Below are 27,431 nucleotides of genomic sequence, written 5' to 3'. Positions count from 1 at the left end.
TTCCACATAATTTATGAACAAATTAAATAGTACCAGTCCCACTACTGAGAACAATTCCTCATTAGCAGTTGCTCCACCCCTGGGCTTCTGCTTTCCCCAGCTCAAGCGATCAATTCCCCACCAGTTCCTGTAAGGGTGCATTTTAATCCACGCATGGTTTCTTGCTCTCCTCCTCCCCCCCCCACCACAAAAAAAGCACAGCAACTGGTGGGGAATTGATTGCTTGAGCCAGGGAAAGCAGAAACCCGGGGTACAGCAACTGCTTGTGAGGAATCAGCCCAACTTTTATTGCACCTCATTGCTCAGTTCTCTCCATTGCAAGAACTGTCCATTCATTCCTATTCTCTGCTTCACTTAAACAATTTTTAATTCATAAGAGGACGCATCCTCTTATCCCATGGCTGCTAAACTTACTCTTGAGTCTTTGGTGAGGTACTGTCAATGTTTCCCAATAACCAGTTCTTTTTGAATCAAAAGTAGGTTTATTGTTAGAAACTCAGGAGCTTTACCAAGGACACAAGCCTTGGGAGTAATGGAGTACAAACAGTTACACAGTTGCTATATAGGATATCATCAAAGGTTACACTACAGATGCATACTTAGAGTCACGGGTTCAAAGGTTACTAAGCAACTATCTATTTTATTACTAAGGAATTTTGGCTATTGGAAACATCAAACCTTCTCACACTTCTTTGGGAAGAGATAAGGGTTGTCTGTGTGAAAACGTGGGAGAGGCGACTTGAAGGTAATAGCAGCCAGTCTTGTAGCATAAACATCCCAGGACCAGATGGATTTATTACTTGCCCGTTGGCTGTAAATAAGGAGGGGGGGGGGAGAAATGGAGAGCTGGTAATCTGCTCTCCATCTAGAAAATGGCGTGACAGAAATGAGCGCATTTGATAGGTACTTCTTCAAAAATCTTTTGGAAGTCCAAGTATATGATATCTACTGGATTTGTCCTTAACCACATGCTTCACACCTGCTCAAAGAACCACAAGTTATCAGTGAGGCAGGATGACCCTTTGCAGAAGCCATGTGGATTTTCCCTTAGCAGACTTTGTTGAACATATGAACATATGAAGCTGCCTTATACTGAATCAGACCTTTGGTCCATCAAAGTCAGTATTGTCTTCTCAGACTGGCAGTGGCTCTCCAAGGTCTCAAGCTGAAGTTTTTTCACACCTATTTGCCTGGACCCTTTTTTGGAGATGCCAGGGATTGAACCTGGGACCTTCTGCTTCCTAAGCAGATGCTCTACCACTGAGCCACCGTCCCTCCCCTGTTCCTTGATATGCTTAATAATTCTCTCTTTAATAAGTTTCTACTAATTTATTTGGGACAGATGTTAGGCCAACTAGCCTGTAATTTCCTGCATCCCCTCTGGACCCCTTTTCAAAAGCAGGGTGGGGAGTCACACAGCATGGAGGCTGATTTTAGCAGTAAGTTACTGTAATGTACTGGGTTTGGATATGAATTACAGTCAACATGCTTTATTTGCTAGTACAGCACAAGACAATATGGTGGGGCCGGGTCCCCGATTATATACATTACTCGGAACAACCCACTTCTCAGTCAGGTCCAATCCTGACCCTTTAAACTTCCCGCCACAGATCTTCATAGGTGGTTAGCATCTGTCAGGTGACCCATGGTTTCCTGCTGCTCACCTCAGCGCTCGTAGCCACGCTGTGTTGTAAATTCAGGGACTGAATCGCAAGACACAAGAGTTACAAAAAAATTGTTAGATCAACAATTCTGCAGTTGAGCTCTTTAAGAACCCTTGGGTATATGCCATCTAGACCTGCAGATGTTGGCTTTCAGTTTGCCTAGCAGACTTAGAACTTCCATCTCTCATCATCTCCTAATCTGGGTCCCATCATAGTTAATCCAGAGCCTCTTGACAGCTTCTTTCATAGACAATTTCCTGCACAAGAATGATGAGAAGACACAGAGAGTGTGTCTTGCAGTTGCTCCCCAACTCCAGAATTTCCAGTTTATGGAAGATCATTTCATAAATTTAGAGGCTGATGAAAAGCAAGGATTTTTAAAAAATCATTTATCTGTAACACCCTTTTGAATCTGAAACATTAAAAATGCTAAAGTCCATCCTGAGGAATAGGAAACATTTATATAAAATAAGTCATCTGTTCAAAATGGTAAGCATGGAGGACATTTACTCAACAAAGGCTGCAGGACATCAAGGGCCAGCCAATCCAATAGCTCTATTGTTCTCTGCAGATGGTACTTCTGAGATCAAATGTTCATCACTGCAACATGAGAAAAGATGGCATGGGGCAGAGAAAGTACATTACAAAGGAGAACTGTGTGGAGGGAACATTCAAAATGGTGGGGAAAACCACATATCTTCCCTAGGAACAATTTTGATAATTTCCATTCAAAATAATGTGTGTATTTTGTTTTTTTCTTGCCACGTTCCACTTTGGCTTCATGCTACAGGGACCTGGCAGTAAGAATGGTTGTGGAAGTTACATTCCCTTCTCTTTAAAACTGGGACATAATTTACAAATGAAAGTTGTAAGGCTGCGCTAAGAGAGGCTTTCCCAAGGTCAATCTCAGGCTCAGAGAACTGTTTACTTTTTATTCCTTGACACAGATAACAAAGCCCCTTTCTCCCATGGGCAAAAAGTGGAATTTGCTCTAGGCCCAGGATGCTGACTTGCTCTTAATTCACAGAACCTCTCCTTTTGCCCTCCCATTGAAGCAAGTGATGCTGTTTCGGCCTAGAGGAAGTTCTCTGGCTAGACAGAATGGGAAGGTTGTTCTTGACCTCTTATGATTTCCACATTAATGCAGAGAAAAACAACAGGCACAGGGCACCAAATCAACTGCATTCCCACCCCTGTCTTTCCCACATGTGTGTCAAGCTTTGGGGCAAATTGTAATTTGAAAGCAAGTGGACTAGGGACCAAGCTAGTGGTTTTCATACAGCTGTAAACACTGTGAATCCAAATCCCACAGAATCAACTAATACTGCAAATATGTTCACCAACTACATCAGAATACAACTACATTTGTAACACAGAAGTGATGTTACTTTCAAAGAGTTTATGAACTTCATCAAGTAAGAATACACAGCAATGCCCTAGCTGAACCAGAACAAAGGTCCATATACTCCAGCAGTATTTTCCACAGTGGCCAACCAGATGCCATCAGAAGGACTACAAGCAGGAAGTGGAGGCCAAAGTTTGACCTCATTGTTCCCTTCCCAGTGGTTTTCTCAACTGAACTGCCTCTGAACACGGAGCTGTCATTTAGTCTTCAGGACAACATAGTGATCATGCTATCAGGAGGGTTGTGTGTAGTGTGCTCTCTCTGTGTGTTTGGTAAAATACAACAACCGAAAATGACTAGAGAGTATTCTGTATCTTATAGCTCTCGACAAAAGAGTCTGGTGTGTGGTCACAGACAGAAGCTTAGGAGGCTTGGCTGTTAACAAAATTAAGACTCAATACTTATAATTTTTTTCTTGGCAAGAATTTATGCCATAAAATCTAAAGACTGAACTGTTACTCTAGAGCACGCTATAGTACATATGGGTCTTAGTACGGATTTACATCGTCTACTGAGCTGGAAAGCAGACAACAGCATTGTGTATCAGAACTAGCTCAGATTCTGCCAAATCCAGGTCCAACAACTCACACTTCTCCTGGCCACATTTGTCAAAACTATTCTTGCTGCAAGTTGGATGTTTGTGGTTTACAATATGTCTGTGTGTGCGTGTACTTAAGTTTCTGAGTCTTTCCTTTGTTATTTTCTGAACTCCTTGGTTATTTGTTTTTTCAGAGGAATAACTATGTTATCCTGTTTTTACAAACCCAAAAAGTCCAGGGGTACCTTAAAGACAAACAGATTTCTTGTGACAAAAGCATTCATGGACTACAGCCCACTTCATAAGATGCATGAAGTGTTATCTTAACTTGACCGGCATATATACACATGGGTACAGAGGGGGAAAAGCTTGTAAACAGGGAAGGCAAAAGTCTTTTTCCATCTCATGATATTTTTGGCCTCACAATTTTTTTTTCTTAATACCCATGTCTGCCCACTAAATATACCACCTTGTTAATCTGACAATGGAGGCTCCAGTCTATTAAAGCTTAAGCCACAATAAATTTTAGTCTTTAAGATGCCACAGGACTTTTGGTTGTTTAAATTATAGACTGTGAGCAAATCTGGAATACAATTGTGTCTAGAAAAACTTCTATAACTCATGTCAAATATTCACAACTCCCACCAAGCCCAAAACACTGGGGAGGACAGTGGATTAAAAAAATTCATGTTACCATTGCAACATTATGCAACAAAAAGGTTTCTAAGGAAACATTGTCCAGTTACAGTTTTTCAAAGGTACCACTTGCAATGCCCAGAAATCCTATCACACATTACAGGTTCTGACATTTTCTTCTTGCTGTTTTGGAAAAGGACAAAGCTAAAAACAATGCAGAATCAAGAGGCCATATGTGAATAACAAAAGCTCCTTGGACATATGCCATTTCCCATAATTCTCCAGGACTCTCTCAGAACGCTATGGTTAGAATGGAGAGAAAACACAGAAGGGTTTAAAAGAGGCTGGTGTGTCAGATATAGAATACAGCTTGCATGTCTCATATGGTTGCTAATAGATTGTGCTCTATGAAATGCTTCAGTAAATGCGTATATGTCTGCTTCTAAATCTGATAACTAGCAAGAACTGCATGCACCTACATTTTGGAGTCTAAGGGGGAAGGACTAGAGAAGTGAAGACACAGCAGATAAGGGTCTCCAAGAGCATTATATCACCAGCCCTATAAAGATGAGAGAGAGAGGAGGAACAGGGAAGGGAAGGGTTTGACTTGTCAAGGAGAGTTCTATTTTCCAATCAAGAGAAGAATTCTACTTTCCATCATCATGGCAGCTTTTCTGCTCTAGTACTACACATGCAATGAGGGCAGAGTTCCACCGTCCCTTATCATCCTCAAGCAGTGCTTGCCTGCAGCTCTTAGATTTCGCCTATCTAACATGGGGTGAACAAGGTTACTGAGGATGCATAAGTAGTTTCAATAGTTTTATTTTGGGTTTTTTGTTCTGTTTTTTTGTCTGTTTGTTCACTGCTGGACTCAAACCCAGAGCCCAAAACTTTGCTTCAAGATCCGATCATCCCTGGAGTAGAGGCAAAGGGCCACAGGAACTATCTTGCATGTGACAAGTATATAAACCATACAGAATATTCTTCAAACCTATTCAGTTTTGTTAGCTTTGCAAGATGTTTTACTTCTTCAGAAGCAGAAAATGCAATGTGAGGTAATTTGGCTTCATTTACCTTGCAACATCATAAACTTGTCTCTTGAGTTTACAAGGACCTCCAAAGGAATTCTGTCGTCTGTTCCCAAAAGGCACTTGGATTCTCAAAGAGGGAGTTTAGTTGATTTACTACCTCTTGTTTTTGTGGCCCCTGGCCTACAGCAACTTGAAGTCTGCTTTTTCTTTGCCAGTCAGAAGATCCACCATAACTTTTTTATTTTGTAACATCTGGCAGATAAAGCGTTCTAGTGAACTGGAAACTTTTCCCACTGTTTTGTGTCACTGGGATGGCCTAACAAAAGGTATTACTTATTGAAGAACTTGATACAGATGGCCAAATACCAATAGATCCTAATTCACTTTAGCTCCTACACCACCTGGCTCTCATGTACAGGGCTTTTCTTTCTGGAAAAAGAGGTGCTGAAACTCTCAAGAGGAAAGTGAAGAGAAACACATGGGTGCCCTTCATGAACTTTTAAACATTTTTTGAGAATATTGTTTCCACAAAGAGGTTCCAGAACTCCATTCCGTGTTCCCCTAGGGAAAAAAAAACCCTGTTCATGTATGACCTATGCAGCAGCAATTTACTTAAATGTTATCTTACAGTTATAGACACTGTTAAGCAATTAACAATCTTGTTGGCAAGCATGTGACCACACTAAACAGTAGATAAGTTGCTGCTAATTGGAGGTACTGAATAATAACTTGTTCTGCCCTTCCTCCAAAGAGCTGATATGGTACTCATCACAAGAAGACTATGCTGAAGATATGGTTACAGTCACTCACTGAGCTTCTTGGCTGAACGAAGACCTGAACACAGGCCACCTCAGCCCAATGTTCTATTCCTATGTTACTACTTTCCAGTAACAAAGGAAGAGTCTGTGAATGCAGCTGTGTGTTAACTTCTACTCTTTGAGAAGGATGTGGACAGATTGGAGCAGGTGCAGAGGAGAGCAACGAGGATAATCGGACCTGGAGACCAAAGCCTATGAGGAAAGGCTGAGGGACTTGGAAATGTTCAGTCTGGAGAAGAGGAGGCTGAAGGGGGACGATTGCTCTCTTTAAGTCTTTGAAGGGTTGTCAGAGAAGGGCAGGGAGCTGTTCCTGTTGGCAGCAGAGAGAACTCATAATAATGGGTTTAAATTAAGGGTGGGAAGGATATCAGGAAAAAATGTTTTACAGTAAGAGTTGTTCGACAGTGGAATCAGCTACCGAGGGAGGTGGTGAGCTCCCCCCTCACTGGCAATCTTTAAGCAGTGGCTGGATGAACACTGGTCAGAGATGCTCTAGGCTGATCCTGCATTGAGCAGGAGTTGGACTAGATGGCCTATATGGCCCATTCCAATTTTATGAATCTATGGTTCTGTGTATCACTAGTTTTTTAAAACTAGAGAAGAAAGACTTGCTTTAGGACTGTGAGGTAAGTTTTACTTACTCGGGTTGTTCAACTGAGTGGCTCTTTGACACCAGAAATGCTTAAGTTATTACTTCTCAGGTGCTGCATACAGATACTCCTAGAATGGCTCAGAAAATTATTCATCCAAACAGCTATCAAAAGCTGGTTGATAACATGATTTGGAGATAATACAACATGAAAGTAGTTCTGAACTCTGATATAAAGAAACTTTGGTGCAAAGAGACTTGCTATGTGCCACACATACAAATGTCTCCACTCCATTTTATGGAAGCTATTTTCATTGCCCATCTGCTCCAATTCAGCTATATTTAGGTGACATCTGGTCTTCTCAACTTAGGAGTCTAAGCAAAACTTGCAGCTTGTTCCAATTTAGAGGGAATCCAGCCAAAGCCAATATTCAGCACAAAACATTGCATGTATTGAATGTCAACCACTTTCTTTGGTTTAAAAAACCCTCTTCATTCTATCCTTGGGCTATTAAAATATTAGGTCTATTTCAGATCAATTTGCCTAGTTATCCATCCACACTGCATTGGACCAGGGGACAGAATATAGCCAGGTCAATCAGCAGTCACCCCTGACGAAGAGATACAAATCACTAGAAAAATATTTCACACAGAACCATAATCAAGCAGCAACATGAGAGAATGCTAAAGGAGTTATACCAAACTAGGAATAAGGCCCATTGTGGTGGAAAATACAATGGGTTCTAGAAAGAGACTGTGAACAAGTGCCCTCCCACCCTTGTTGTCTTCAAAATCACAGAGCAGCAAAAAGGTAACTTACGGTAGTTCTTTGTTACTAAGAACTCTGAAGCTATGCTCTTCTCAAGAATGTATGATGGTATTATGAAGCTTGTTTGTGAAACAGGGAATCTAGTACAGCCGTCACGTTTTATGTGCCTTGCTGCACAGAACTGTTTCATCCAAATATCTGTGAAGACATCTTGGGACGTTGGACTCCTAAAAAGAATAACCTACCTCTACAACAACCTGGACTACATGATTGGATACATTTGGCGTTGATTTGCCTTTTGAGAGTCTTGGGCCGGGTGTGGTTGTTGCTTGTCTGTAGTGATTGATTTCACTTTATACTTTTGTTTTGTTTCTATTCATAAAGCACTGATATAATTTGTAATTATTTTCGAGGCTGGTTTACCTTTTTGCTGCTCCATTTTTCCGCAATTCTCTGTTGGTTTTCAAAATCACAGCATGGACTAAAACACAAGGGAAGCGATCTCAGCAGGGTATAATGACACAGAGTCCACCCTGCAAAGCAGCCATTTTCTCCAGGGGACCTGATATCTGCCATCTGGAGAAGTAATTCTGAGTTATCTCCAGCCCTCACCTGGAAATTGGCAGCAATGGTTCTCCAGGAGGAAATGGCAGGTTTGGAGGGTGGAGTCTATGACATTGTACCTACCTAAGGTCCCACCCCTCCTCACACCCCATCCTCTCCAGGCTCCATCCCTCAAATCTCCAGGAGTTTCCAACCTAGAGTTGGCAACTCTATCTCCTCAGTAGTAGCAAGCAGCTGGGCATAGGGTAGCCAACCTCCAAGTGGAGCCTGAAGATCTCCTGGTATCACAACTGAACTCCAGACAACAGATCTGTCTTCCCCTGGAGAAAACAACTGCACTGGAGGGTGGACTCTATGGCATTATATTCAGCTGAGGGCTCACCTCCCCAAACTCAGGCTTCCTTAAACTCCACCACAAAATCTTCAGGAATTTCCCACCGACTTGGAGCTGGCAGCCCTACTCAGGAAGACTTGGCCCAATGAGTTCTCCCTCAAAGGCCAAAAAAGGCCTAGAAAGGGCCTCCCCCCGCTACTGTCAAAACCAAATTTAGTTGGCTTTTACTCACAGAAACAAACTTGGTTGCCTAGGAACAGCTACTGCCTAACAACTTTCTCAGTGGCCCAACAAGTGGGAGAGAGGAACAGACTGAACCAATGGGAGGAAAGTACAATTGTTTGGTGGATGACATGGCAGTTGCTGATGTGGTATGTACCACAGCCAATGGGAGAGCTGGAAAATGCCAGCATGCAAGGCTATATTATATATATATATATAATATATATATAGGATGTGTCCTCTTCCCCTCTCTCCATACTAGGCTGCTTTGGAAACCTCATTTTACTGTCAGTTCTGACCTTTCCAGGGACACTACTTCTCTTCCTTAGCAACAGCTGTCCGCAGCTCTCTCTTAGTAACTTACCTTGCTAGGTTTCAGATGGGTAACCATGTTGGTCTGAAGCAACAGAACAAAGTTTGAGTCCAATGGCACCTTTAAGACCACAAAGTTTAATTCTGGGTATAAGCTTTCATGTGCATGCATAGTTCAGGTATCTGATGAAGTGTGCATGCACACAAAAGCTTATACCCAGAACTAAATTTTGTTGGTCTTAAAAGGACTCAAACTTTGTTCTACCTTACTAGTGTTTTGTGGGTATAAAAACTGAGGCTCCTCATGGAAGCTAAATCAGCAAGTAAATTCACAAACACTACTAGCCTGTACACCTACATAGCCAGTTTGAATCATTGGTAGCTTGAAATTAATTTTAAAACAAAAGCAAGAAAAAGTACCAACTTTCTTCCAATTTGCACTTGTGCTTCCACACCTGGCCATATGGAAGTAATTCTTGGTGATGTAAAGTGCCATCAAGTAGCAGCCGTTATGACGGTCCCATAGGGTTTTCAAGGCAAGAGACTAACACAGGTGGTTTACCAATGTTTGTCTCTGCATAGCAACCCTGGAATTTACTGGTGGTATCCCACCCTAGTACTAACCAGGGCTGAACCTGCTTAGCTTCCAAAATCTGACAAGATCAGGCTAACCTGGGTCATCCAGGTCAGGCAGGTAATTCTGACCTGACCATAAAAAATGGGCGAAAGGCTATTCATGATCCTGCAGTAAATTGTATTTCCATGTATAATGTTTGTTTTCTTGTTACCCTGGTATCTAATCCTGCTCTCTTCTTCCAAGGAGTTCAAAACAATATGCACAGCAGCATTTTTGGTACCAGTTGGCTTCAACCTCCTTAATGGCAGAGATGAGAAATATAGTAAGCTGTTCTCTGGGCACGACAGAAAGCCAGATTCTCCCTCCTCAAGACTGGCTGCCATTCAGTTCCCCCAACAGTGTCTCTGAAGCCTTTGTATTTGCATGCATGTTTACCAGCTGAGATGAGATGAAGGGTCTGCTAGCTGAGCCCTGCTTAATTAATGGCTCTCTGGCACATAAAAAGCACCACAGAACAAGTTTTGTGTGTGTTTAGACAGTGGAAAGATTTAGTAGGACTGCATTTTGTCTTAGTGAAAGCTTCTTTCAGCCACAGAGGCAAGACCTACAGGGAAGCATAATTTATACAAACAATATAAGAGATTACTGTCCCCTCCCACCCACTCCATGGTTTTGAGAGGGCTGGAAATACCTGATGATCACCCTCAGTCTTTGCTTTAACACTTCTGCTTCTCCGGTCAAACTAAAATAATATGCTCTATGTATATAGCAGAACAGTCCTAAAAAAAGTAAAGGAATGGACAAAACAGCATTGAACTGCACTAGTGATAGATAACAAAAAACTTTATAGTGGTGTAACCCCAAAGTAGAATGAGTCAAAGCAACATGTCTGACCAGAAAGGAGAGAGAAACAGGAAAAAGAAGGGAATGGTAAAAAATAAAGCCACTATCTAGCATTACTGCAATACCAACAATGTGTTTGAATGACAATTAAGTGATGAAGGCTGGGAGACTATAGTATATCCTCGCTGAGCTTTCTTTCACCACCGCTTGATAAGTAAGGGTAGGTTCAGATGGTTCTGACCAAAGGAGCTTGTCAAGAGAAATGTTGGGAACCAGAGTCCTAGTGATGCTTCTCAGGCTCAATGGTAGGCAATACACACTATAGAATATGGGAAAGGTTTGATTACAGATGGCACGTTGTTATTACAGACAACCAAGAGAGGAATACAGACGATGCCATGGACTGGCATATGATGAGGGTGGCGCAGACAGTGGTACAGGAACAGTTAAAAAGAGACTGGGGGAGTGGAATAGTCAATTCTGGAGGCCAGGAACAACTGATAAAAAGCTGAGTCATAAAGGAGAAGAGAGTAAAGCTCTCCTACCGATGACAGAAGGTACAGAAATGCAAGTGAAAAAGAAAAGATATATATGCACTACAATGTACCATTGCAACTGTGTCTTGCTGGGGACCCACCTTCAATGACAGAATGTGCTATCCAACTAAGAAACAGAGGTACCAGACTAGCTACTCAACTCCATCAGATCAGTAAATAAATCGAAAATACCTCCAGTTCTTAGCAAACATTTCATGCACATATTAAAGTCTTCTACAACTAGAGCAGGACTCTTCTTTCATCATATGACACGGTAAGTTTCCTAAAATCAGGAGGCAATATTTACAAATAACTGATAGCGCTGGAAGAGCTAAATTGTAATAGGACTGAGAGCCTTGAGTGCAGCAGGATTTTTCTGTAATCTGTACAGACCCTTCTTTCCAACTTAATGGAGAATCTGCTACAAACCATGGAATTAACTATACAGTTTGGTATAGCGGTTAGAGGAATGTTGACCGTTCCTCAATACAGGGCAGCAATCTAAAAATCTGGGAACAGATGGAGGTAGAACATGCCACATAAGTGGGCAAACCCCACAAAAAGGAACTGTTTTGAAGTCCACAGTTTGCATGTAGGTTGAACAGGGAGATATGTAGTCCTAGGTATATAGTCCTGGAACTATTCAGGAAGCTGACAATGTGAATATATCACGTGCTAATTTATTTCATACCAGAATAACTATGGAATGATATTTGTTTTGAAAGAATAGGAACTTTAACTGAAATCTCCTTCCATGTCTGTTTTATGCAACACAAGTATAGTGAACTAAGTAATGTTAAAATTAGTTGCTGATTGTTGGCAAATTTCTGTGCTTTAAAATGTTTGATCATGTTGTTCTGCATCCTCTTCTTGCAGTTTCCAAACATAACTCCCTTCCTGCCAAAGGAACTCTGTGAATCAGGAAGTGGGAACTTTTGGAGGGGACTATTATAAGTTAAGAGATGGTAAATTCACTCCTTCCTCCCTAATGTTTGTCCCAAAGGTATAATCCTGTAATTGTGGGTGTGTTAAGTGCTGTCAAGTCACTTTCATTTTATGGTGACTCTATGAATTAATGATCTCCAAAACGTCTTTTCATTAACAGCTTTGCTCGGGTCTTGCAAAATGAGGGCCATGGCTTCCTTTATTGAGTTACTGAATCTCATGTTAGATCTTCCTCTTTTCTTGCTGCCTTCAGGTCTTTCTAGTATTATTATTGTCTAGTATTATTATTGTCTTTTCTGATGACTCTTGCCTTTTCATAAAATCCTGTAATTACTTCAGGCTAATTTCTTCTCATTTCATTATATGGCAAGTTTTCCATGATTACTGTCAATAAGTTTCTCCCTGCAATTTTTATGAAACAACAATCCTATAAAGGTAGGTTAGGCTCAAGTTCATGCAGTAAACTTTTCATGGTGAGTAGGAATTTGAATCTTAAGATCTTCCCAAACCTAATCTATCCAATACACCAGACTGGCATATCTCCTCATACAAGCCCCATCTGCCTGGATCTTTTCTCCCCACCCCCATTCTAATTGGAGTTGGGCCTCTGACATAGCTGTTGTTATTGTTTAATAGTGGGCCATGTTTCCCTCAATGGGCAATTCACCTGCAGGGGTGGAGCCTCAGATACCTGCCTAGTAGATGTTTGTGGAAAAGAACAGCTTTTCAGCTCAGAGAGAGACAGACACACATCTTGATAGCTGTGAGTTGGCTGACAGGAAAATCCTCTCACTGGAAATACGCTGCCTTGTTGGAGGGCCTCTTTGCCTCCACTTATGCTCTGTTTGTATATCTGTAAACAACAAATATTACAAAAATGTCAAAAGTCTCTCTCATCAAAAGTAAATTAAACTCAGAGCCACTAGCAGCACACCACAACTGAAGAATCGAAGTGGCACTCTGTACGCTACTTACCTTGAAGCTATTTATTATTTTATTTTTATCCTACTCTTGAGAATCCTCAGAAACATTCATGTCTCACTCTTTTTATCCTCACAACAATCCTATAAAGGTAGGTTAGGCTCAAGTTCATGCAGTAAACTTTTCATGGTGAGTAGGAATTTGAATCTTAAGATCTTCCCAAACCCAATCTATCCAATACACCAGACTGGCATATCTCCTCATACAAGCCCCATCTGCCCGGATCTTTTCTCCCCACCCCCACCCCCAGTATTTGTTATATACAAGCCTGTGAGAAAAGCAAGAGTTAAGTGTCAGCATCTAACTGCATGTCGCCCTGCAACCCTGCCCATGCAAGTCTTCAGCTGGCAGCAGTGCCAAAGCACTGAGGGTGTGGTGAATTTGTACACAACAAGAGGCAGATAGAGCCTATTGTTGCATCAGGTGTATCTTAGAGTTACCTGACTGGATACACAGAAATTGTTGTTACACCTTGCTTAGCTGCACAATCTGGAAGAATCCTGCAATCCTCAGAGGAAGGCCCAGAAAAATATTCGTCCTCAATAAGATCACCTATCAAAATATGCTACACTGGCGAAATTGACCACACAAGAGTTTGACAGGCCTGTACCGCCAATATTGAAAGCTTTACAACAAGATGATTGGGGGGGGGGGAATATTTTCATCAACTGACAGTGTGAAAACTGCTTTCTACTCTCTAGCTACATGCAAACTTCTTTTAACCATCCAAATCCTCGAATGATTCTCAGGAAAGGCTTCTTTAAGAGTACTTCTGTACTGCAGACGCAAAACTGATTTGTCATTGTTTGCAGCTCAGGATATCTGTAGAATGATAGGTCCATGAAGGCAGAGGACAAAATCGTCACCACTATAACAAATAGACAATGCAAAAATTCATGTAGGAATATAAGGTTTAAAATGATGTAAAGCTGGTTTACAGTTGCTGGTGAAGTAAATGTGGGCTGAATATACACACGTTACAAATTTAAACTGTTTCCCTGTGGTAGCATCTCTGAAACAACCTTAAGAATTGTAGCTTTGTAACAGTGCTATCTATTAGAGAATTCCTCACAAGTATTTACCAAAATTCTAGGGTAGTACAACAAATTTAAACATCTGTACTGCAAACACACTTCAAAGATTTATCAGTAGTAGTAACAATAGTGTTAAAATGACAAATAAAACACAAGTAAGGAATCAGTGGACATACATAAATCCTTCCTTCTCTTTTGCTCTTAATATGGTTTCAATTCAATTATCTATACAAAAGGCAATATTTGTTAAAGATAAGTACCATTATGTGAGTACTCCAGAGCTAGAAAACAATATGGTGTACTAGCCCAGAAATACCTGGGTGAAAGCTGAAAGCCTCTGAGTCTACAAACTAAGGTCGTGTCTGCATCCAGAAATACTAGAAGGGTGCTCATTAAAAATGATACATTTCCAGCTGTGTAATCAGAAATCTGTTCATCCTTTTGCTGATTAGTTAACTCAGCCACCTTTGGAGTGGAGCCTGACTGTTCTTCAAACAGTATATAAGCAAAGACCAACAGCTGAACAGCTGGTAATTATAATCAAGTTTCTACTGAAACAGCTCCAGTTTTGTTTTAAAAAAGGAAGCAACATAAAATTGCAGTACGGCTGAGATTCAAGCACTTGCACAAATTGCTTTTGGATTTTCAATGAGTATATGTGGCTTGGATACTCAATCAGCTCAACAAACTATCTGGAAAAGAACTGCCAGTGAATTTTTCCCTCAGTATCAAAGCAGGGCAGGACAACACGTTATGAATTGGGAGGAAAGCCAGCTTTAACAGATTTCCACAGCCAGCTCTTGCAACATCCTGACAGTTTAACACTCTTGTGTCCATGTATTGTCTCTTTTGTAAATAAGGCCTCCCCCCCCCACCCATGAACTCTAACAATCAACAGCAGTAAAATTTATTACAGGTGCTTATGAGATAATATAATTTAAGTGGGAGTAAATTTCCAAAGACAGTTTTCATGTAATTTACAACGGATAGGCAGCTCATCAACTGGATGTAACACAAACTGGGATAAACCTAGTCTTGGTTTCAGATGCAAGAAATGGCAGAAACTCATCTCCAAAGTAACATGATTCTACAGCTAGAACAAGATGAGGCTATTGGGGAGGCTATCCACTCATCATAATCCTTGAGTCTCAAAACTCCACTGACCAGAGAAATCACTGCTCTTTTTATCAAAGTTGACAATGATCAACTTCTTCTCTTGCTTTGTCTCAAGATTATAGACTGGCTCTCCTTTCAGTAATTCCAAAAGGAAGCAAAGCTTGTTGGACCAAGAACTTGTTCCCGCAACCATCCTCAGAAACCGGCTCCTCCCAGAAACTTTTGGTGTAGGTGTGATCTTAAAAGCTGGCTAGGTACCATTAATTGGAATGTCTGCAGCATGGGATCCCTATGGAGATGAAGAACTTTGATGCTAAGAGGATTTCAGTGTTGGGTGCAGCTGCCTAGATTTAACTGGAACAGCATGTCAAAATATAAAGATCCAAAAGAATATCTGTATCTGGCAAGGATGCCATAGGTCAAGTATAAGATGTTACCATTCCTGTATTACAGTACAAACTATCAAGTTCATAGATCTTCCTCCTGTCATCCAGGATAGCAACAATCCCTTGTACCTGTGCCACTTGAGGTATCTGTATCACTGGCTGCCTTGTGCTTTGATGCTGCTACCAAGCAGTCCACAGCATGTCACTGGCTACTGCTGGAAGCAGGATACTGAACTAGATTAGCTATTGGTCTGCCCCAGCATGGGCCCCAGCAGTCCAGGAACTGTCTTTTGTTCAGGAGTGGAGATATGACTATCTTAGGCATAAGGTCAATATGAGGAAAGTAGTCCACAGAGCACAACACTGACTAGGTATATTTAAGCACACTTAGACAAAGATTTTTTTTCTGTTATAACTGAGTGAACACAACCTACTCCATATACCTAGAACTGGAGATAAGGGAATTCATGCCAGAACTAAGATCAGGCACTCTTCATTTTTTAAATAAAGCACTGACAAGAGGTTTGTGACCAGATTTTGTTGGGAGCTACACCTGTTGTAGATCCTAATTCTTCCCATTCAAATAGCTTTTATTTCACCTATACTATAGTCTATTAGAGGTGTCAAACTCATTTGTTACAAGGGCTGGATCTGACATAAATGCCACTTTGTTGGGCCGGGCCATGCATGCCATAACACAAGGTACCAGAGATATAAACTTTATAAAGGTGATTTCAGATGTCAAATAGCAATAACAGGTGAATGATAATAGCAGATTTGATTGGATTAGATGTGATATGCAGAGGGGTACTAGGCGTGGAGATACCAGCACTGGTAATGAGACAGGAAACCTAAGTCTCAAATTCCATCCAGAAAGATTCCAGGAGGGTACAAAGAATAAATGGACATTAGAAACCACAACATTCAGTTGCTGTCCTAAGAGCGGCAGTGCTCTTACAAAGGAATTTCTAAGGGGGAATAGAAAGAGAGACTGCTGAATTGCAATTGATAATGAAGCTCAAGACAACGCATTCTCCAGGACTAAACTGAGAGCTAGTTTTCCTGTCTCCTTACCAATGCGTGCTTTAATAATTTGGCTTCTGAAATCACCCCACTCTCCAAGATGGTCCAATTCCTAATCAGGGTCTTTTTGAAAGAAAATAAATTCAGATAGGAACAGAAAAATCCAATTTTTAAAAAACTTTTCAGAATAAGCCAAAATAATTTCCTCAATGTACATTTCTCAATATACCCACCCTCTGAAGAAGTGCGCTTGTACACAAAAGCTTATACCCAGAATAAAACGTTGGTCTGGAAGCTGCCAAAGACTCCAACTTTTCTCTTTTCTCCCCCTCACTTCCTCTCCAAAAGATGAGGTGCAACCCCAGAGAAGGAAGCAGAAGAGGGAGAGAGAAAGAGGCTTGTCTTTGCATCTCTCCTGCAGGAAGCAGCCATGGAACTCTCTGTGTGCATGTGTGTGTGAGGGAGGGAGGGAAAGGGAAGCAAGAGGAAGGAAGCAAAGAGTCACTAGGGAGCTGGTGGGAAAAGCAAGCTAGCATGCAGCAGCAGCCCTGGAAGAGGATGCAGGAGAAGGAAGTTGCTCGGGCGGGGGGGAACACACAAATTTGAGTCCTGCATGGGCCACTTCCATCCCATGGACGTAATGTTCGTCACCGCTGGTCTACACGTTCTTCCTCTGAATTTGATCATGTAGATTAGTTTTCATGTAAGGTTAACAAAAGAGCCCCGCGGCGCAGAGTGGTAAAGCTGCAGTACTGCAGTCGGAGCCCTATGCTCACGACCCGAGTTTGATTTCAGCAGAAGCTGGGTTCAGGTAGCCAGCTCCAGGTTGACTCAGCCTTCCATCCTTCTGAGGTTGGTAAAATGAGTACCCAGCTTGCTGGGGGGGAAATGTAGATGACTGGGGAAGGCAAAGGCAAACCACCCCATAAAAAGTCTGCCGTGAAAATGCTGTGAAAGCTACGTCACCCCAGAGTTGTAAACGACTGGTGCTTGCACAGAGGACTACCTTTACCTTTTTAAAAGATTAACAAAAGACATTAGGAACAATTAGTTGCATGCAAAAAGCTCTGACATGTCCTCAGATTTATTGCATGGGATTCAGCAAGGAAACAGGCCAGGGAAGATGAGGATCTGGACAAAATACTAATCACAATCAGCATTCTAGGGACATCTGCCAATATATCAAATTATCAGCATTCCCCATATGTATCCAGGTAGAGTCTGTACATCTTGCAGGCTAGTACATGTTGTAGCACATGAGAAGGCTTATTTAAGATGCTGCTGCATGTAGGTAACCCATCCCAGGTTAATATTATCTAGCTTACTGCACTTCTCTGCCACCTGGAGCAGGGATTCCCAGATTAGTTGAGTCTGTGTATGCTTTTGGAATATTGAGAAAAGGAAATGGACACCACCTTAAAATGACTGCCATTAGGTGTTGGAGCCAACCACAAAATGTTAGGAGATTCTAAGTTTAAGTATCTATTTCTGAATGGGTTTTCCTTGCACACACAATGATGATGCTTCCTGGGCTCTTCTGAAGCATTCTGGCCTCTTACTCCAATGAGGTAAGAGGAAAGCCAGGAATGGCTCTTTGCTATGGAGAAGAAGGGGGCACTAGAAAACACACTGATTACTGTTCTAGGGTGACCAACCCTTATGTTGAAAAGACCTGCAGCACCAAAGTCTATGTATACACCAGGGGTGGTCAAACTTGCCTAACATAAGAGTCACATAGAATAAATGTCAGATGTTTGAGAGTCACAAGACATGAACATCAGATATTTGACAGCTACAAGAAAGGAAGGATGGAAAGGTGGAAAGAAAGCAAATAGATGGGAGGTAGAAAGAAAGCAACTTTAAATGCATTCTTCAAGCTGCCAGTTGGTTTTGAGAAGTGATTTCACGAGACAAATGCCTTCTCCAAGCTGGCTGACTGGTAGGGGACTTCGAGAGCCACATAATATGTGTGAAAGAGGCACATGTGGCTCTGGTATACATAGTTTTGGCTCCAATGCTAATGTCCAGTTGTAGCTATAACAATGTGCATTATATCATACAATAATGGCCAATCTTTTGGACAAACATGCAAAAAACCAAGCACAAATTCTTACACACATTACAGTACTGGGGGTCAGGCAGCAGTGCAGTATTGCAGAAGAAGAACCTAACTCTAGGTTATAACCAAACCTATGGCCCATCTGTACACCTATGATCTTCTATAATGGAGGCCCTTTAAGATCATGCCTTTTTATTCTATACCAATTAACACAGAAAGTGTTTTTATTGTAGAAATTGCTGACATCTACACATCAGTCAGGTAGTTAACAATCTACCTATATGTTGAGCAGAAGGGAGGGAGTGGGAACAACATGTTAGCAGAAATTGAATAACAGCTGGGCTTAGTTTGTTGTAGTTCTGTCTGCAGGTCTTCAACCAGGGTGTAGCCATAAGTGGGAGCCTTTTGGCAAAAGCCAAAGTACTCTTGGTTCTTGGCTCTTAGCTCACACCCTGGCAAGCATGATCCAGTTCTGTGAATCAGGACCTTGCCAGAATATAGTTTCATGGTGGGTTTTTTTTATTTGCTTACTTAAATGGTCTTTTGCAGGTTACAATTGTTTATTTAAACTATATTTTGGCATTTTTGTAAGCTGCTTTGGATCCCTTGGGTCTTGGAGAAAGAGATAATCTAGAATCAACATTTGAATTAGTTTGAGCTAGAATCAACATTTAAATTAGTTTGATCTAGAATCAACAGTTGAATTAGTTTGATTTTAATACAAACACTGATGTTAAAATATGTTGAGAGATAAATAAATTATATCAAGGGATCCAGAGCAGACAACCTCAGAGTGTTATCAGACTATCAAAATTTGCTTCCTCCTCCTTGCTCATTGAAAGTCAAGGGTCAACTAAAGGCTCTACAAATTCCAGGCACCAGATCACCACAGTGCCTAGAAATGTCATTGTAGTGCCAAGTATTTTTTTGTGGTAACAATAATTAGAAATTATTATCATATATAACCCGGATGGCTAACATAAGAATTTGACTCCTGAATTTCTGAGCTGGCTTTTGGAGCCATATAAATTTTTCAAGGCCTGTGATAAAAATCCCAGATTTTATAAAACAATTATTGTTTGTAAGGCATTTTGCAATATTTAGCATACACCATCATGCCCATAATTCTTATATATCAAATCTTGTAAATTTGTAGGAACTTTAGGGGTAATATCACTCAATAAAAACTTTGCATTTAGAAGTATCCCATTTTATAATCATTTAAATCGTGTTCCTGAACGTAACAGCTCTCATGCACAAGTGAAAACACATGTTCATTCCAATAGAAATACTAAGAATCCCTGTATTCACCAGGATTACAGATGCCATTGTATGCCACCCTTTTTGAAGAGTGGGAAACCAACACTTAAAAACACTGACCTGCTGAACAAGGATCTGAAGATGCTGACATGCTTCTCAAGTAGAGCCAGAGCACTGAACATGCCCCACTTTTTAAAAACTTGTTTTCCAGGTGGGCTGACTTCTTCCTCCAATTTATATAATTGGCAGAACTGCGTGGTAATTAAATGAACCTGTTCAGGTGCACTGGGGAAGATGGGGATTGTATGTGAATTGTCCACCATTTTAAAGTGTCTGCACTAGAAAATAATTTGTTAGGGAGAAGGGTTCAATGTACTTGCTCCTTGATAGGCTCGTGTTCTATATGGAAATGTGGTTTTATGGGAGAATATTTGAATGTGCAATATACAAATTAAACCATATTCCAAGAAAAGCATTAACATTTTATCCTTCAGAATGTGTAACAGGTTCTCAAACATCACTTATGATGACTGAAAATTAATTAAATTCCTCTTTCATTTCCTGCTAAAGCTAATCCTGGCTACTTTATTATCCTTTCTTCTTTCTCCTTGTTTGGGGCACACTACATCTGATGCCTTACACAGCCTTGGACTGACATACCTGCAGGACTGCCTCTCCCAGTATGTGCCCCAGAGATCACTGCATTCCACTTCGCAGCCCGAAGTGACTGTCCCTGACCCGAAGGATGTTCAACTTGCCTTGACCAGGGCCAGGGCCTTTTTGGCCTTGGCCCCAGCCTGGTGGAATCAGCTCCCTGTGGATATCCGGGCCCTACCCGATTTGATGCCATTTCATAAGGCCTGCAAGATGGAGCTATTCCACCAGGCCTTCGATTGAGGCAGTGAACATCCTTATTTCCTGCTTGGCCTCCCTTACTTGTCATGAAACTATATTATCTTATCTTAATCTATTATTCCATCTTTGGGCCTACTGCTGTACTGATATATAGAATGCACCCAATGGAAACCACCACCTGTGACATATATGCTATTTGTTTTATTGTATTTTATGGTTTAACTTGTAGTTTTAATTATTTTAACTTTTGTTGCTATCCACCCTGAGCCCGCTTGCGGGAAAGGGTGGAATTCAAATTAACAACAAACAAAAAAAGTATGAGAATAAGTATGATGGTGCAAATCTGGTGTTACTTTAGTGGGAAGTATGCCTTTCTATTTGGAGGAACTGGAGATACATGAAGTCAACTGTGAGAGATAAAAATCAGAAAAACATTTTAAGAATGCTGCTTGGAGGGCAGAGCTATTTCTATATTGCGCACAGCCCCAAGAAAACAATAGTAATGACAAATCCCTAGGAATCCCTTGGTTCAGTAATTCCCTAGCATTACATCATCACAATATGACTGTAGATAACAAAGACGCAGTTTCAAGCTGGATCTCAGGTTTCTCATAAAATGACCACTAGTTTCCTTCTCTGTAGTTATTCCAGCTGATCACTTTTCAGATTGTGAAAAGCTATGAGAGAGCTGAACAGTCACCACATGGAAATACGTGTTCCAGGGAACCTGTGACTCATGGATTTCAATATCTCTGTAACATCTTGTTCTTTTTCTACCCCCAGCCCCCTCATCTTCTGTGGCTGCTGTTTCCAAGCCTGCCTGGCACACTAGTGGCAAAACTATTATGCGGCAAATAATGAGTAGGAGGAGAGAGTAGTACAGCTCTGGCAGCAGGAAACTCAAGACTGGCACAGAGCAACTGGCCACAACTCCAAAATGCACAAATTGACAGAAAAGAGCAGTGGTTGCCCAAGTCTTAAATGTTACTGTAGTACGTGCAGAACAAATTGCTGCTTGTCACACATTATACGCAACTACACTTTCACACATCAGGTATACCTGATACAGGAACACACACTAGGCAGCTGAGATCAACTACACTTTCCTGTAGTATGCATTTCCAGTGTTCTTATGATGAAAAGGATACCTGAACATTGTAACTGGGTTGCCAGCAGAATTACCTGCATGTCTGTTTTTATTGTAAGAGACAGAAGAACTTCCTATCCTCAAAAATGGGAGATTTTCTACTGAGCTGAGAATGGAGCAAGGATCCTCTCTGCCTTTCTTTAAATTTATACTGTAAGCTGCCAGAGGAAAAGAGCTGTATTTTGGTTGTCACACTCCACTGCCGAATTGGTCATTTAGAATGTTTTTATGCTGCCTATCCAGAGTCCTGCTTGAGGTGGCTCATAAATAAAATCAATATAAATTATTGATAAAAAACAAAAGAACCCATTTGTCATGATCCTAGGCCAAGTGACACCTACAGGCTCCAGGAAAGCCTCATTAAAGTAGCTACAGGGCCCACATTTCCCAGGATCCCTTCTGTTCCTCTGACTGGTTGGGCAAAAGTTTAGGAGGGAAAACTTGCCCCATGAAGTGCAGAGGGGTGGACTGGAGAAGAAAGAAGAAAAGGCCAAGCCAGAGACAGGGAAATGTTCTCTCTGGGGAGCCTGCAGTCAGGAGGGTTCTCTTTGGAAAGGCTGCAGCAGGAGGGTTCCCACACCCAAGGAGTGGTGAGTCTGCTGGCATTGATGAAAGGAGCGTATAGCTAGTTGCATCAGAGCTTTTATTTCTGGTTTGTGCCACCTTTACTGTTTTCATATTCACTCTTGTATTAAAAGTTTCTACATCCCACTTGTTTCTTTTTGAGCACATATAATAAACCTGTTGTTGTTATACTGCCTGGGTCCTCTCTTCAGTCACGGTCCGGATAGGTGCTTTGTTAAGAAAGAAGACAGGGGTTGGGGGTGGGTGCTCTGGGCCTTTCCAACAGACCCTTGCCAGAGTGGTGGCAGTCAGTGGAAGGCCCTCCAGGGTCCCCTGCTTGTGACACCATTATACAAGCCAGGGGTATTAAAATATCCATAAAATGGACCTCAGATATGTTTCTGTTGCTATAGAATTTGCTCTTTACTGCTGGACTGGATTTAATTTAGTTGCTTTAAAGGATACAGCGTTATTTCTGCACATCTCAAAGAAATTAGCTTTTAATAGGATAATTTCAAGATTCAAAGTAACAGCTACATCTTCTCAGAGGAAATTAGATAGAACATCCATTTCACATGCAATATTTTCCATACTGTCTTACTGAATATACAGTGTGGGTTTTTTCATTAGTCATGACATTGCACTGGAGCTATGATTTCTCATGCTTATGGAAGAGAAATAGTGTCACCAGAAGGGTCAGAACTGACAGTAAAATCAGGTTTCCAAAGAAGCCTAGTAGGAAGAGGGGGGGAGAGGGACGCATCCTATCCTATCTATATAAAAGCCTTGAGTGCTGCCATTTTCCAGCTCTCCCATTGGCTGTGGTGTGTATCACAACAGCCTTTCGTACGTCTTCCGCCAGTCAACTCTACTTACCTCCCATTGGTTCAGTTTGTTCCTCTCTCCCGCCTGCAGGGCCACTGGGGAAGCTGTTAGGCAGTGCCTGTTCCTAGGCAACCAAGATTGCTTCTGTCAATAGAAGCCAGCTAGGTTTTGTCAGTAACAGGGCCTTTAAAGGAGATCTCATTGGGCCCAGTCCTCTGCCTAGGGCTGCCAGCTCAGGTTAGTGAGAAATTCTTGAAGTTTTTGTGGTGGAGTCTAAGACAGCCTGAATTTGGAGAAGGAAAAGGCCTCAGTTGAATATAATGCCACAGAGTCCACCCTCCAGTGCAGTTGTTTTCTCCAGGGGAAGACAGATCTGTTGTCTGGAGTTCAGTTGTGATACCAGGAGATTGTCAGGCTCCACCTGGAGGTTGGCTACTCTAGACCTAGCTGCTTCCTACTGTTCAGCAGCAACCCCCCTATAACAGCCAGTGTGACATACCAGTTAGTGCTTAAGAGCAGGGTCTGCCAGACCCAGATTTTTGCTGTGGAAGCTGGCTGGCTGATTTGGACAAGTCACAGAGATTTAGCCTAACCTACCTCACAGGTTTGCTGTGAAGATCAAAAGGGAGAGAAGAGAATGATGTCAGCTGTTTTGGTCCCCACTTTTGAGAAAGACTGCACTTTTCCTAGGTAGAACCACTGGGAAGCTGAACTCGGGGGGGGGGGGGGGGGGGGGAGATGGTCAACAAATGTTGGTTGATAGCCTGAAAAGCCTTATCTGCCTGAAAAGGAGATAAGGTTGCCAACCCCAGATTGGGAAATTACTGGAGATTTGAGGAGTGGAGCCTGAGGAGGGGGTGGAGGGCCTTAAATAGGTACAATAGACTCCACCCTCCAAACCAGCCATTTCTCCCTGGAGAACCATGTTTGCCAGTCTCCAGGTGAGGGCTGGAGATCACTCAGAATTGCAACAGTTCTCCAGATGGCAGAGATCAGCTCCCCTGGTGAAAATGCCTTCGGGGTGCAACTCTATGGTATACCATAACACAACCATGCCAGGCCAAAAAAAGACAGATCATGCCATAAACTCACACTGATGCTAAACACCACAAGGTCTGAATATGACTGGAAAAGGTGGCAACAATCCAGTGCAAACAAAAGGAATACCGCACTTCAGCATCTGTGTGACTGTCATCATGCTCCCCCCAGAACCCCCAATAATTATTCTTCCTTCTCTCAATTCTGTGCCTATTTCAAGGCTTTGAGCCACCACAGACACAGAGACGACACATACACACGTGGGTGGGGGAAGCCAGCATGCTTCAGCTGTGGAGTTGGTGGGAAGACAGCAAGGGTGTGAGCCAGGTTTGATGTAATGGTTAAGTGCACTGACTCTTATCTGGGGAGAATCAGGTTTGATTCCCCACACCTCCACATGCACCTGCTGATGTGACCTTGGATCAGCCACAAATTCCCTCAGAGCTGTTCTGCTCAAGAGCAGTTCTGTGAGAGCTCTCTCAGCCCCACCTACCTCACAGGGTGTCTTTTGTGGGGAAGGGAAGGAGATTGTAAGACACTCTGAGACACCTTCAAGTAGTGAAGGGCAGAGTATAAATCCAATCTCTTCTTTTTCACTCGCCTGGAGCCTCTTTCTAGAGCCCACTATATTTCCCCCCACAATGGGCCTTATTCTCAGTATGTTACTTCCTTATTCTCAGTCTTCACTTCCTTCACTCTTTTACCTACTCGAGTTTCACTACTGGAACACTCCCAAAGCTTGCTGCCCAGAGGTTTATGAGCAACTGCAAAAGCACAAGACAAATAATTGTTCTATTCCATTTTGCTATATTTAGCACCACGTGTTACAAGGGTAGAGAAAATATACATCTACAAAAAGGAGGGGGGGTTGCTCAAAAGCTAATAAAAGCAGAGACCTCAAAAATGGAGAATCAGTTTTAGTAGGAAGGCAAGTGTATTTATTTATAACATGTCTAATGTGCATGGAAAGAAATGTAAGGTGCCTCACAACTTCTTTTGGTTTTTGCTATAACACATTCTAGTTCAGCAGCATCTTAAAGACTGACATTTTCCAGGGTATATGAACTGTACTACTGTGTATAGTATGTACTATCTCTTGCTGTACATATGATTCTACATAATTTCTACACTGCTAAACAAGTCATGTAAATACTTAAGTTTTGTTTCAACTCTGTTTCAGATTACTGCTTCCTCAGATTTCTGCAGAGCTAATCATATTGCATTGCCCATGCAACAGGATGGCATGTTTTGTTGATTATATGGAGCTACACTGTGTAATCTGCCTTGAGTTTCACTGAGGAAGACAGACTTTAAATAGAAATAAAATCAAATAACACAGCTCGCCCTCTGAGATTTCTCCTCATGGATATAAAGAAAAGCTGTTAAAGAAGCTGATATAGAGGTCTTAGAAATGAGAGAGCAGTGTCCTAATGAATGTCACCTAGTCATTCAGCATTTTCAGTAAACTTTTCAAGTTACTCATTTCCTGAGAAAACTGAATGACACTCAAAATTATACAAGCATTCTGTGTGACAACTGCTAGATCAAGTTACAATCTGCATGTGTAAATCTGCAACCATCAATTTAACAGCACTGGAAATTTCATAAAATACTTCTTCTGATACAGTATTTTTCAGAACCAGATTTGAGTCCAGTACCACCAAGATTTTCAAGGTGTAAGCTTTCCAATCAAAGCTCCCTTCATCAGATACCTCCCAAAATAATACTGTTGTGTGGCAACTATTCTATATACGAAGTTGGAGTTCAGTAGCACCTTTAAGAACAACAAAGTTTTATTGAGAATGTAAGGTTTTGAGTGCTACTGGACTCCAACTCTGTTCTATTGCTTCAGACCAACACGGCTGCCCACCTGGATCTATTTGATATACTTGTAGAATTTTCTACAGTAGGCAGCTCACACACATTTCACATGGTGGTTTCAGGCTATTTCTTACACCTGAGTAACTTACAATAAGGGAATGCATAACAGGAGAAACGACCCTTTTTCGTTAGTTGATGCTCTTAAATTTCCACAATGCAAGTGGTAGTGGAGGGAGGCTTTGCCTCCACTGTTCTAAAAGAGGAGCAAAACCCCCAAAACAAAGCCAGAGCTGCACCTCCCTCTTCCGGAGCCGCCTGCCCTCTGGCTTTCAACCAACAGTCACACTCTGGCATCGCTAGGCGCCAAGTTATAAATTCAGAAATGAAAACCGCCTGCAAAAATAGCTGAAACTCTATCCCCTCTTCTTGGTGTAGGCAACAACCGCCCGCTCACAAACGACCAGCGGCCCGATGCTCCCCAGCCGCATTTAAGGTCGACTTGCAGAAAGTCCGCTTGGCCGCAGCATCCTCAGGCACAGCGCATCCTCAGGCAGGCCACTCGACCTGCCTACCAGAGAGGTTGGAGACGCACCAAGGGCTGGGGCGCCAGCTGGCATCAGAACTCCAGGCACAGGAAGGCGCCAAAAGGGAAGCCTCTCCCTCCCCCCGCAAGTCCTCCCGCGCGCGGGAACCGTCCCGACAAGCCGCCGGGTCGGCTATTTGCTCCGCAAGACACGCTCTCCCTTTGTCAGCACAGAGAGGAAAGCTGCTCTCAACAGCACATGGCTCATAACCAGTGTTCCCTCTAAGCTGAGTTAGCGTGAGCTAGCGTACATTTTTTTAGCCTCCAGTTCACACATTTTTGTCTTAGCACAGGAAAAATGGTCCCAGAGCACAATAATTTATGCAGTAGCTCACAACTTTAATGCCCAGTAGCTCACAAAGTAGAATTTTTGCTCACAATACTCTACAGCTTAGAGGGAACATTGCTCATAACCACTTTGCTCTCTGCCCGGCCGCTCCGCTGTCTTCCAGCGCGCCCCCCCCCCTCGAAAACCTTCAGCAGTACTCCCATGCCCGGCGCCAGCCTCACCCACCTGCTCCGCCTGCTTCTGTGCCGTTGCCCCCACGAGCAGCTTTTCCTTCTCCGGTTTCACAACTGCCTCGTGGGCATTCATTTACAACGCCCGGTGCCGAGTCAGCTCCACCTTCCCGCCCCGCAGCCGCATGGCCCCTCCCACTGCCTGTCTCGCCGACCATTCATGCAGCTTGGCTTAGTCAGGAAGCAGCCGCCTCCGCCTCCCAGCCCTTACTTGGCAACCGGCCTTCTCGCGTGCCCGGGACAGCTCTGAGGCCCCGCCTACTATTTCGGGTTGTGGGTAGACGCCAGCAAAGAAGCGCATTGTGTAGCCGCGCAGGAGCATTTGGCACGTATTCCCTGATTGAGCTGGACTGAAAGTAAGGCTACACGCACACGTGAGAACTTGGGACTTTCTTTGCTTTTGAATAAAATGCCTGGGATCCCACTGGTCATCTCCA

At 42.3% G+C, this 27,431-nt stretch overlaps 1 protein-coding gene and 1 non-coding gene across 2 annotated transcripts in view; both read right to left on the bottom strand.

Moving 5' to 3' along the window:
• SLC29A1 (solute carrier family 29 member 1 (Augustine blood group)) overlaps nucleotides 1-27,231 on the bottom strand; it is a 79,972-nt gene extending 52,741 nt beyond the window's left edge. The window contains exon 1 of the mRNA XM_060244698.1: nucleotides 26,990-27,231. The gene's annotated coding sequence lies outside the window, so the exon portion shown is untranslated. The remainder of the gene's footprint in view (nucleotides 1-26,989) is intronic.
• TRNAP-AGG (transfer RNA proline (anticodon AGG)) lies at nucleotides 1,204-1,270 on the bottom strand. The gene has a single exon. It is a non-coding gene; the product is annotated as a tRNA-Pro (tRNA).
• Nucleotides 27,232-27,431: the final 200 nt, after the last annotated feature.

Source organism: Heteronotia binoei, chromosome 1 (assembly GCF_032191835.1).
Source record: "Heteronotia binoei isolate CCM8104 ecotype False Entrance Well chromosome 1, APGP_CSIRO_Hbin_v1, whole genome shotgun sequence".
Classification (NCBI taxonomy): domain Eukaryota; kingdom Metazoa; phylum Chordata; class Lepidosauria; order Squamata; family Gekkonidae; genus Heteronotia; species Heteronotia binoei.
The sequence above is the reverse complement of the archived record's forward strand: the minus strand, read 5'-3'. Positions and strand labels throughout refer to the sequence as shown.